At 34.5% G+C, this 10,288-nt stretch overlaps 1 long non-coding RNA gene across 1 annotated transcript in view; it reads left to right on the forward strand.

Moving 5' to 3' along the window:
• LOC148001540 (uncharacterized) overlaps window positions 1-10,013 on the forward strand; it is a 254,543-nt gene extending 244,530 nt beyond the window's left edge. The window contains exon 3 of the long non-coding RNA XR_015635437.1: window positions 9,251-10,013. This is a non-coding gene — a long non-coding RNA (uncharacterized LOC148001540). The remainder of the gene's footprint in view (window positions 1-9,250) is intronic.
• Window positions 10,014-10,288: the final 275 nt, after the last annotated feature.

Genomic DNA, 10,288 nt, shown 5'->3' on the forward strand with positions numbered 1-10,288 from the left:
TTCGGTAAAGAGGACAGACATAAATAAAAATAAATGAAAAAAAATTAAAGAAATTGTGAAAGAAAAAATTTCAGTCGTAATTTAAATGAGAAATTAGTCAATGTAGCAGGTAATTACATTAAAGATGTGGGATTTTCATGACAATAATAATTTTGGAACACAGAATAGAACCATCAATTCCATCATTTATTTATTTACATTTTTGCCTAATTATTCAGAGTCTGATAATTTAGTCAAGAAGGTAGAGGTTTCTCTAACAAGAGCTAGAGAAACTTGATGAAAAAAAAACATACAATTTCAACACATTATCCTCCATGAAATGAGGGGGGCAACGTACTTACGAAGCACTGATAGTGGATCATGAATCCAGATATTCAATATATCATTAGAATTCCTAAGAAACCCAGTTAATGATGGAAATAAATGCATAAGAACATGCATTAATTACAGCCCCACATGAAATGTACGATAGAAAGATAGACCACACTTACTGAGGATGATTTAATAGACTATTATGCAATTAAAATAAATATTGTTGATTATTATGTATACCAGACAAAAAATAGTAATTGTGTATTCTAATTTGTCAGATCAAAATTGTGCTGATTCTAACTTTCCTTAAACGGCAAATTCCCACTTTACTAAAATGACTTCTTGGCATCCATTCCTGTATTATAAAATACTTTGTCATTAAATAACCTTTAGTCTTCAAACATGGTTAAATGTTAGCTACCCCAGTGGAAGGAATTACATTGTGGAATTACATTGGAGACTTGGCATTTATTATGTCTATAGTGAGTGAAGAGGTAGCTCTGAACATATTGGCAGAAATAATATACTTTATTGTCTTATTGCATTATTCGTATTGTCAGTGACAATAAAAGAAACCAAACTTTTAGTCTCAATTTAGCTTATTTGGGAATACATTGTATAATTTCTTTCTCCAACAATTCTTACTTCTGTATCTTATGTATGCTAAGTCCTGGGTAACAGAGGGTAATTCAGAATAATTTTGAAATTTGAGGATCTAATAAAATTATCAAGAAACCATGTTATTATTAGGAACCTTAATATTAGCTCTTTTAGAAATGCACAAACAGGAATGCATGCTTGGAGTGTAAGAGTAGAGATGGCTCTGCTTTATTTCTAAATTCACAGTAGAAGTACATTGTGACAGTTCATGGAGGAAGACTGGAAAGCAAGAAATATATCTTGGGACATGAAGTAGTCAGGAAATTGAGTGGCTGTTTTTCCCCTGTGTTTAACTGTGTCCCCTCAAAAGTATAATAAATATAACAAAACTGAAAGGATCCTTCAATTTCTAAAAATTTCAGGTTAGAGACACATAATAATAAGAATCTCTAAGTTGTTGTATGGCTTTCCTTAGTAACCAAAAATAAAGCACTTTTTGCAGTGACTAGAAAACAAATGTATAATTCCACATACTTTTATTTAAGTTTATAAGCTAGTGAAATTATTTTGCTTAATTACATGACTATGGCACAGGAGTTACTTACATAAATAAGTGGAAATATAATATGCTTAAAGTACATTTCATGCTGATTTATTATGGAGAAAAAATAAAATATGTTCGGATACATTATGCAAACATATATCAATGTATATTTATCAGTTAATTCTCTATTTGCAGAGTTAAACACTCGTCAGATTTTAGTTTTCTTGGTAGTGTATCTGGCAGCAATAGCTGGGTAGGAAAGGGAAAGCAAAAGTCTGTGAGGAAAAAAGGACTCTGAGAAATATTTTGAGACATAGGCATTTAGCCATCAGGTTAACGAAAGATTCACAATGGAGTAGAGAAGTAACCTAGCCACATGTGGGGCAGAGGCTGGAATTATTGTAATATAGTAGTCAAGAGACTCATCATCTAAGGCCTAAGTTTAAAATATTAATAAGTCTCTATCTCATTATTTGTATACCCAACATTTATGAGAAAAGTTCTGCTACAATATTACATATTTTGAAATAAGACAATACTTATTAAAATTTTACAGATTTCCTGTAAAAATTAAGCTATATCCTTTGCAGACACTAATAAAATTATCTCAAAATTAATTTTAAAGTACAAGTAATGTTAATTAAAGATATATGAAAAAGGAACAAGGTTGGAATTTTTATACTTCATAATTGCAAGACAGTCAACAGTGACAGAATGAACAAACCCTTGCAGTGTTGGTTTAATGATGCATATGTATCTCAATAGAATATACTTGAAAGCCAAACATAAATCGATACTTCCCTTTTCACGTGTGTCTTTGCTGTTAACATTGGGATGCCAAATGCCATGGATTTCTCCAGAGACTATTGCCTCTGTAAGCTTGCTGGATATTATATACCATGTCTGGTAGTAAATAGTTTTCTGGGAAAGTGCCATGACCACCCTATAATAATTTGATTTATCTTAGTCTCAATAATATTTCAAGAAAAATGTATTATGTGTAAATTTGGGTACCCAGATACAAATAAACTAATTTACACTTTTTTTCACACCAAGTATAGAAGTTATTTTAGAAGAGACTACAGAAATACAAATCTAAAACATGGCCCTCACATGATAACTCAGGGGGAAGACTGCTTTCTTCAAACCTGATAATCAGAAGTCAATGTCTAGGGTCTACATGATGCAATCTCCTGTGTTTTGTCTCTAAGGTTGATAGGAACTTAAATTTCTGGATGATGAATACAAGGTGCAGAGCAGCACCTTTCCAGACAGAACTAGAATGTGCCATTTGCCCACTTGTTCTTGGTTTTTATAAAGGGAACTGCATCTGAAGAGAATAGTAAGATATCAGTCTCTACCACTGTTGCAGTGGACCTGTTTCTGGTGGGTAGTCACAGAATTTCACAATTTTGGGGAGGAAGTCCTTCTAGAAATTCTTCCTCACACATTCACAAAACTGGGTGAAAATTGAAATAGCCACACTGATGAAAGACAAATGTAATTCTCCTAAAGTCTGCAAGTTGAAAGAACTCCAAAAGACAAGACTCTTTCATCATCTTATGACTCTTTAGTGTGAATGTACTTCAACCTGTAACTGTGGTATCCAGTGCACTAGTTTCTCAAATATGACTGGTGCTGAGGTACAATAGTAAATGAAGGTCAAGTTTGCTTGCATAAATCTAGGTCTACTCTCAAAGACTTCTTTGTTACCTGCCCCATGTTTCAATTTTACTCCTACCCTTTTTCAAGTCATTGTTTTGGATCTCACCCTCAGTGGATTGTGTAGGTGTGTGTGTGTGTGTGTGTGTGTGTGTGTGTGTGTGTGTGTGCTTATACATGGGAGAACTAGGGCTCATGTATATAGGACACAGGACTATATTGACTTTCCTTTCTCAGCCCCTGCCTGGTTTTGAGGTAAGGGGATCCCCTTATTGCTGTTCAAAATGTGAACATGAGCATAGATGGGCAGCAAGACTGTTTCATTTCATAGTAGGAGTATAGAGATTACATAGTTGTGTTCTTGCACCTGAGATTAAAATGAGTTACTGGGATTTAAACTCAGGTTCCTGTGATTATATGACAAACCGATTAGCCACTAAGTCATTTCTCCAATCTTCATGCTGTTGACTTTTAAAGGGTGAGGCAACATACTGTTTTTCCATTTTGTTTCTTCTCTAGCATTTTTCCAGTGTAGTGCTAAGTAAAAATCACATGTGTTCAGGATTCTTGAATCAAATCTAATGTGTTCATCTCAGTCATACTGAGCATGTTCCACAAAATAAAGGCAGAGTGAGATGAATTTTAAAGTGCCCATATTAGTGTAATAATTCTCAGTAACTTAATGATAATGATTTGTATTGCCCATTAACACATTATAATCCATAAATTATCATGCACTATTTCATGTCATATAACTAAGTAGGAAAAAACATAATTTTGGTAGTGTATTTCTCACCACTGGCTCTTCTAAACAAACTATCTCTAAACAATGCATTTAATGCAGTGCATTAAGCTCATATATGACAGTCAGTCCTATATAAAGAGAAGCCTCTTTTAAAAATCTCAGTAATGATCTTGTTGAAGTCACTTGTTGCAGAACTCTGTCTCCTACCAATGGTTTCCATGTGTGATGCCACTGTTAAGGAGGAAAAGAATCTCAGAAAGCATGAGATATATATTGAAATAAAATAATCTTCTTTAGCTGTTATTTTCTGGTTTTTAATAAATGATGCTCCAGTGATCCTTGTTATTTAATAGATTTCAAAATATTAAGCAAAATAATCTCTAAATTAAAAACACATTACACAACTCTACACCTTTAAGGTAAAGTTACCTTGCTTTTATGTGTTATTTTTAAGCAAGATATATCTCATTTTTTCTTTTCAAATTTCTTTATTTAAGTACACTGACTCCACATTGCATTACAATTAAATTTAAGTCTCAATATATTGCTTCTTTTTCAATTTCTAAACTAAAAGTCAGAAAGAAAGTTCCAAAACAGTGTACTTATGCAAAGTTTTCCTTTATTTTGGAAACAGAGGAAATCCCCCAAGTCTAGATTTAAGGAACATTCGGATCTTCAACTTTCTGTTTGACTTTGGCAATATCACTCAACCTCGCTTCATCATGGTTTTCTTATTTTTTTAAAGACTGTTTATAACAGCTACATTAGAGTTTTGTTAAATAATTAAATTACAGAAGATATTGGTAGGAAATGGATAGAGGTACTTTATGCTATATTTTCAAGTTCTTCCTTAATGTTGTCAAAAGGACTCCAGAGATGTACATTCAAATTTACCCAACAAACATACTATATTCATTGCCAACAGTTTATTTGGTAAATATTTGATCTAGATGGTAAGCAAATGTTAACTCAGCAAGAATACAAGACTTGGTATTCCTGGAGTATATAACAATGGCCCAGGAACACAGGTTTATAATGCCTCAAACACTGTATTCAAGCAAATTTTTCTCTCTGGGCATTAAACCTTCCAATTTTCCAGAATTGCAATTGTAATCCATCAATCAGCTTTCTGCAATCATTTAGCAGAAGTGTAATATTTTTCATGTTATAAAAACATGTGCTGGCAATTAATGAGACTGACTTTTTAAAATTACTGTGTAAAGTGTGACCGTGGTGACTTTTCCTCAATTTTCTTTAACACACGTGCAATGTAGCACTATTTAGCAGTAAAAAAGAAAAAAAGAAATTATTCTATAGGTACGGTTTTTAAAATATTTTACATGCATAAAAGTTTTGTTTATTCTGTGCAAATATGCATATATATACATACATATATGTATATGTCAGTGAATAACTTGTGGAAGTCAGTTCTATCCTATCACCTTGTGAGTCTCAGGGGTTAAACACATGCCAATAGGTTTAGTGCAGGCAACATTACTAATTCAGGAAGTGTTCTGATCCTCATTTCTGACTTACAGAAACACAGACATTGATGTTACCTGAGAAGACTACAATATTTGGAATAACTAAAACCCAGGATAGCAAAAATTATTCTCAAGAATAAAGGAACTTCTGGGGGAATCCCCATTCCTGACCTCAAGTGTATTACAGAGCAGTTATGATAAAAACTGCCTGGTATTAGTACACATTCAAGGAGGTAGATCAAGGGAATTGAATTGAAAACCCAGAAATGAACCCACACACCTATGTTCACTTGATCTTTGACAAAGGAGCTAAAATCCACCAGTAGAAAAGAGACAGCATTTTCAACAAATGGTGCTAGTTCAAGTGGAGCGCAGCATGTACAAGAATGCAAATATATCCATTCTTTTCTCCTTGTACAAATCTCAAGTCCAAGTAGATTTAGGAACTCCACATAAAACCAGATTCACTCAAACTAATAGAAGAGAAATTGGGAAGAACCTAGAACACATGGGCACAGGGAAAGTTCTCCGGAACAGAACACCAATGACCTATGGTATAAGATCTAGAATCGACAAATGCGACCTTATATATTGCAAAATATCTATAAGTCAAAGGACACTGTCAATAGGACAAAGTGGCAACCAACAGATTGGGAAAAGATGTTTACTAATACTATATCCAATTATGGCCTAACATCGAATATATACAAATAACTCAATAATGTTGACAACAGAGAACCAAATAATCCTGTTAAAAATTGGGTACAGAGCTAAATGATTAATTTTCAACTGAGGAATATCTAATGGCCGAGAAGCACCTAAAGAAATGTTCAACATTCCTGGTAATCAGGGAACTACATATCAAAACGATCTTGAAATTCCACCTCAGACCAGTTAGAATGGCTTGGTCAAAAATTCACGTGACAGCAGCTGCTGGCAAGGATGTGGAGAAAGAGGAATACTCCTCCATTGTTGATGGGATTGCAAGCTGGTACAACCACTCTGAAAATCAGTCTGCTGATTCCTCAGCAAATTAGACGTAGTGCTAACCGATGAACCAGCTATACTGCTCCTGGGCATATACCCAAAAAATGGTCCAACATATACCAGGACACATGCTTCAACATGTTCATAGCAGCCTTCTGTGTAATAGGCAGAATCTGAAAAAAATCACATGTCCTTTTGCAGAAGAATTGATCTAGAAAATATACATTTACACAATGGAGTACTACTCAGCTACTAAAATCAATGACTTCATGAAATTCTTGGGCAGATGGATAGAACTAGAAAATATCACTGAGTGAGATAACCCAGTCACAACAAAAATCTCACATGGTATATACACACGAATAAGTGGATATTAACCAAAAGTTTGGAATACTTAAGATACTATTCACAGACCATATGAAGATCAAGCAGAAGAAAGACGAAAATGTGGATGCACCAGTCCTTCTTAGAAGGGGGAACAAAAAACACATGGGAGGAAGTACAGGGACCAAGTTTGGAGGAAAGGCTGAGAGAAAGGCCATCCAGAGATTCCCCACGTGGGGATCCAGGCTATAGCAGGGACCAAACACAGTCACTATTGCTGATTTTAAGAAATGCTTGTTGAGAGGAGTCTGATATGGATGTCTCCTGAAAGGCTCTGCCGAACCTTTCTGATATGGATTAAGATGCTTGCACTTAACCATTCAGACTGAGCATGGGGACACCAATGCAGGAGTTAGAGAAATTATTGGAAGAGCTGATGAGGTTTTAAACCCCAGAGGAAGAATAACAATATCAACCAACTGAACCCTATCTCTCCCATGGATTAAACCACCAACCAAAGCCTACACATTTGGGAACTCATGGTTCCAGTCACATATGTAGGAGAGGACGGCTTTGTCTGTCATTAATGGGAGAAACCCTTACTCCTGTGAAGGCTCCTTTTCCCAGTGTAAAGTAATACCAGGGTGTGTGGCGGGAGTGGTGGGAGGTGTAGCATCCTCACAGAAGCAGCTGGATGTGGTATGGGAAATGGGTGAACAGGGAACGGGAAAGATATTTGAAATGTAAATTCATGACCTATCCAATAAAAATATTAAAAAATATTTAAATATTTTCTAAAGCACACATCTGTGTCATATCTTAATGCAAATAAAAATGAAATTAATGTCTCTCTCTATCTCTCTCTGTCTCTCTGTCTCTCTGTCTCTCTCTCTCTCTCTCTCTCTCACATAGTGCTGAAAAGAATATTAGAGACAGAAGAAGGAGTTGTAGTGCTGTGAAATACCTGCTTCACATAGCCATTGCATTCTTTAATTCACAACACCTATGATCATCTGCAAGAAATTTGTACACAACTGATCCTATGAACGTTATGTCATAGAACATGAAGAGACTCTTTATGCCTTGCCCTTCCAAGGAGAGTTAAATATCATTAATGGTTCCTAGGGAAAGGGAAAAGGAAAGGGAAATGGGATGATATATTCTCTTGGTCTTGTCCTTGGTATTTTGAACATCCATTTGTGAAACAATCCCTTACCCATGTCTGGTAAGTAACCCTGATATGACTCAGTGTATTCTCTTTCTTGCTCTTGCTTTCTCTTTCTCTGTCTCCCTCTCCATCCCCCCTGCCCCCATGCACACTATAGTAGAAGAACAATTTGAAAAGAAGATGTTCACAGGACTAGTATGATTGAAGTACATTATTCGCATGTACACAAATGTCATTAAGATGTGTTTAATATGTTTTAATATACAATTAGAATGTGCTACTAAAATTATAAAAAAGAATTGACATTAATATTATCCTATAATATGCAATTTTTGGATAAGCAGAGTTCATTCAGACGCATGTGACTAAACATAAATCCTTGTTTTGACGCAATAAGGAGATCATATAACAGGACATGGTGACTGAGGTTAGATCACTTAAAAAGTAGCCTTAAAGTTTATAAGTATATGTCAGACATGTCCTTTATTTTAATGGCTCCAGGCTCCTGTGATACCAAACATCACCATAGCATACCTTTATGTGATTAACCACTGTTTTGACAACTCCAAATCTGTGGGAAGAATTTATCAAGTACTGAGATTTCAAAAACTGTGAGACAAAGTAAAGCTTACCTCTTATAATATGTTGTAAAGTATGTTGTATGAGTCACTGATTTCTGCAGATAGAACTCAGGTCATCAGCCATAACAATAAGCATCCTTAACAAGGAGCCTTCTGTAATAGCCAGTTGTCTGCTGCTATGATAAACATAATGACCAAAAGCAACTTTGAGAGTCAAGGGTTTATTACTTCTTATCACGTATACTCCATTATCTTGGGAACCTAAAGAAGAAACTCAAAGCAGGAGCTTGAAGCAGCAGAAACCATGCAGCAATGTATCTTAGTGGATATTTCCTCCAGCTTGTTTAGTTAGCTTTTTTATGTAACTCAAACCTTCCTTTTTAGAGGTTTATCTACCATAGTAGTGTGCACCCTTCTGCATCAACTATCAAGATAATGTCTGAAAGATATGCCCATAACCCAATTCAAATGAATCAATTATCTAAATGAGGTTGATTTTAACAAGGCATGTCAAGTTATAAACCACGATTTGCCATCATGCCATCACACTGGCCATGTTTTAAAACCTGAACTTCTTAGGTATTATGAAACAGTAGCAAAATAAAGCTGATATAATATAATCATAAACTTCAGATTGAATATTATTTTACTTCTGTTGGACAACTTGTGTGTTGAAGAAGACTTAGGACCCAAAGAAGAATCTACCCTCTAATGTCATGACTGTGATATTTCACTTAAGATGGGAAAAAATCTTCTCTCAGGGAACCAAGATCAGTTAACTCAGATGAACTGATTTAACAGGAAGGTTGTTGTGGATCATTTTGTTTGTTCTTTGTAATCTAGGAGCAATGAATAACAAGAATCAAAAGCAGAAGAGGCATCAGAGAGTTGAGCAAATGAGATGAATTTGCTTCAGCTAGGCTACCTGACAGAGGGATGATCTACAAGTAAAGGAGTCAGAAACATCACTCAAATTGTGACAATGAACTGAACTTTGCAATCAAAGTACACCATCTTTACATGTATTCCTCTTCAGTCTTCAGGGAAAAAGGTATAGGGCTGCTACTATCTTGACTTTTGCTTTTGGAGAGCTTCAGCTGATAGTCATTACAGCATGGGTAATTCTCAATAGAGCAATGGCAAAGTCATAACTATTACTTGTTCTTGATACATATGACCTTATAGCTTATTATGAATAGAAATTAAATGATGTACATATCTTGTCTAAAATCATATTGCATTACATATCATATTTTGAAGTGTGCTCTACAAAGGGATATTAAAAATATTTCATATATAAAATATTGTGAAAATTAATGTGATATTTATTACCTTCAGTGCATACATTTAGGGAATATGATTATGAATTTATAATCAAATCAATGATTTTGTGTTTGCTATTATGAAGCAATAGAATGAAGAAATGACTGTCTTAATGGTTTAATACATCTGTAATCTGCTTAAATTTTTGATGAACTCATGAATGGAATGGATAACTCACAAAGGTAATAAAATTTTGGCTGAATAACAGTCCAAAATTTGTATATGTAACAATTTCTTGCATAGAGAAATGTGTTTTTATAATTAATAAATTAATGTATATTTATCTCATTGTTATTTTCATTCTCAAGTGCATAATATTTGGATTTAATAATTATAGTTATTGTGTGTGTGTCTATTTGTGTGTGTGTGTGTATGTGTTCTTTTTTGTGCCAGGTTCATGTTCATATGTATATTGTGTATATTTATGTTTGTGCATAAGAAAGCCAAAGGATATCCTGTGACATTACCCACCTTGGTGCTATTCTTGGTGTTTTGTTTGCTGTATTTTAGACAGCCTTTCATTATGCTGGATCTCACAGAATAGACTAACTAAAATAT

The sequence above is a fragment of the Rattus norvegicus genome, chromosome 13 (assembly GCF_021556685.1).
Source record: "Rattus norvegicus strain SHRSP/BbbUtx chromosome 13, alternate assembly SHRSP_T2T, whole genome shotgun sequence".
NCBI lineage: Eukaryota > Metazoa > Chordata > Mammalia > Rodentia > Muridae > Rattus > Rattus norvegicus.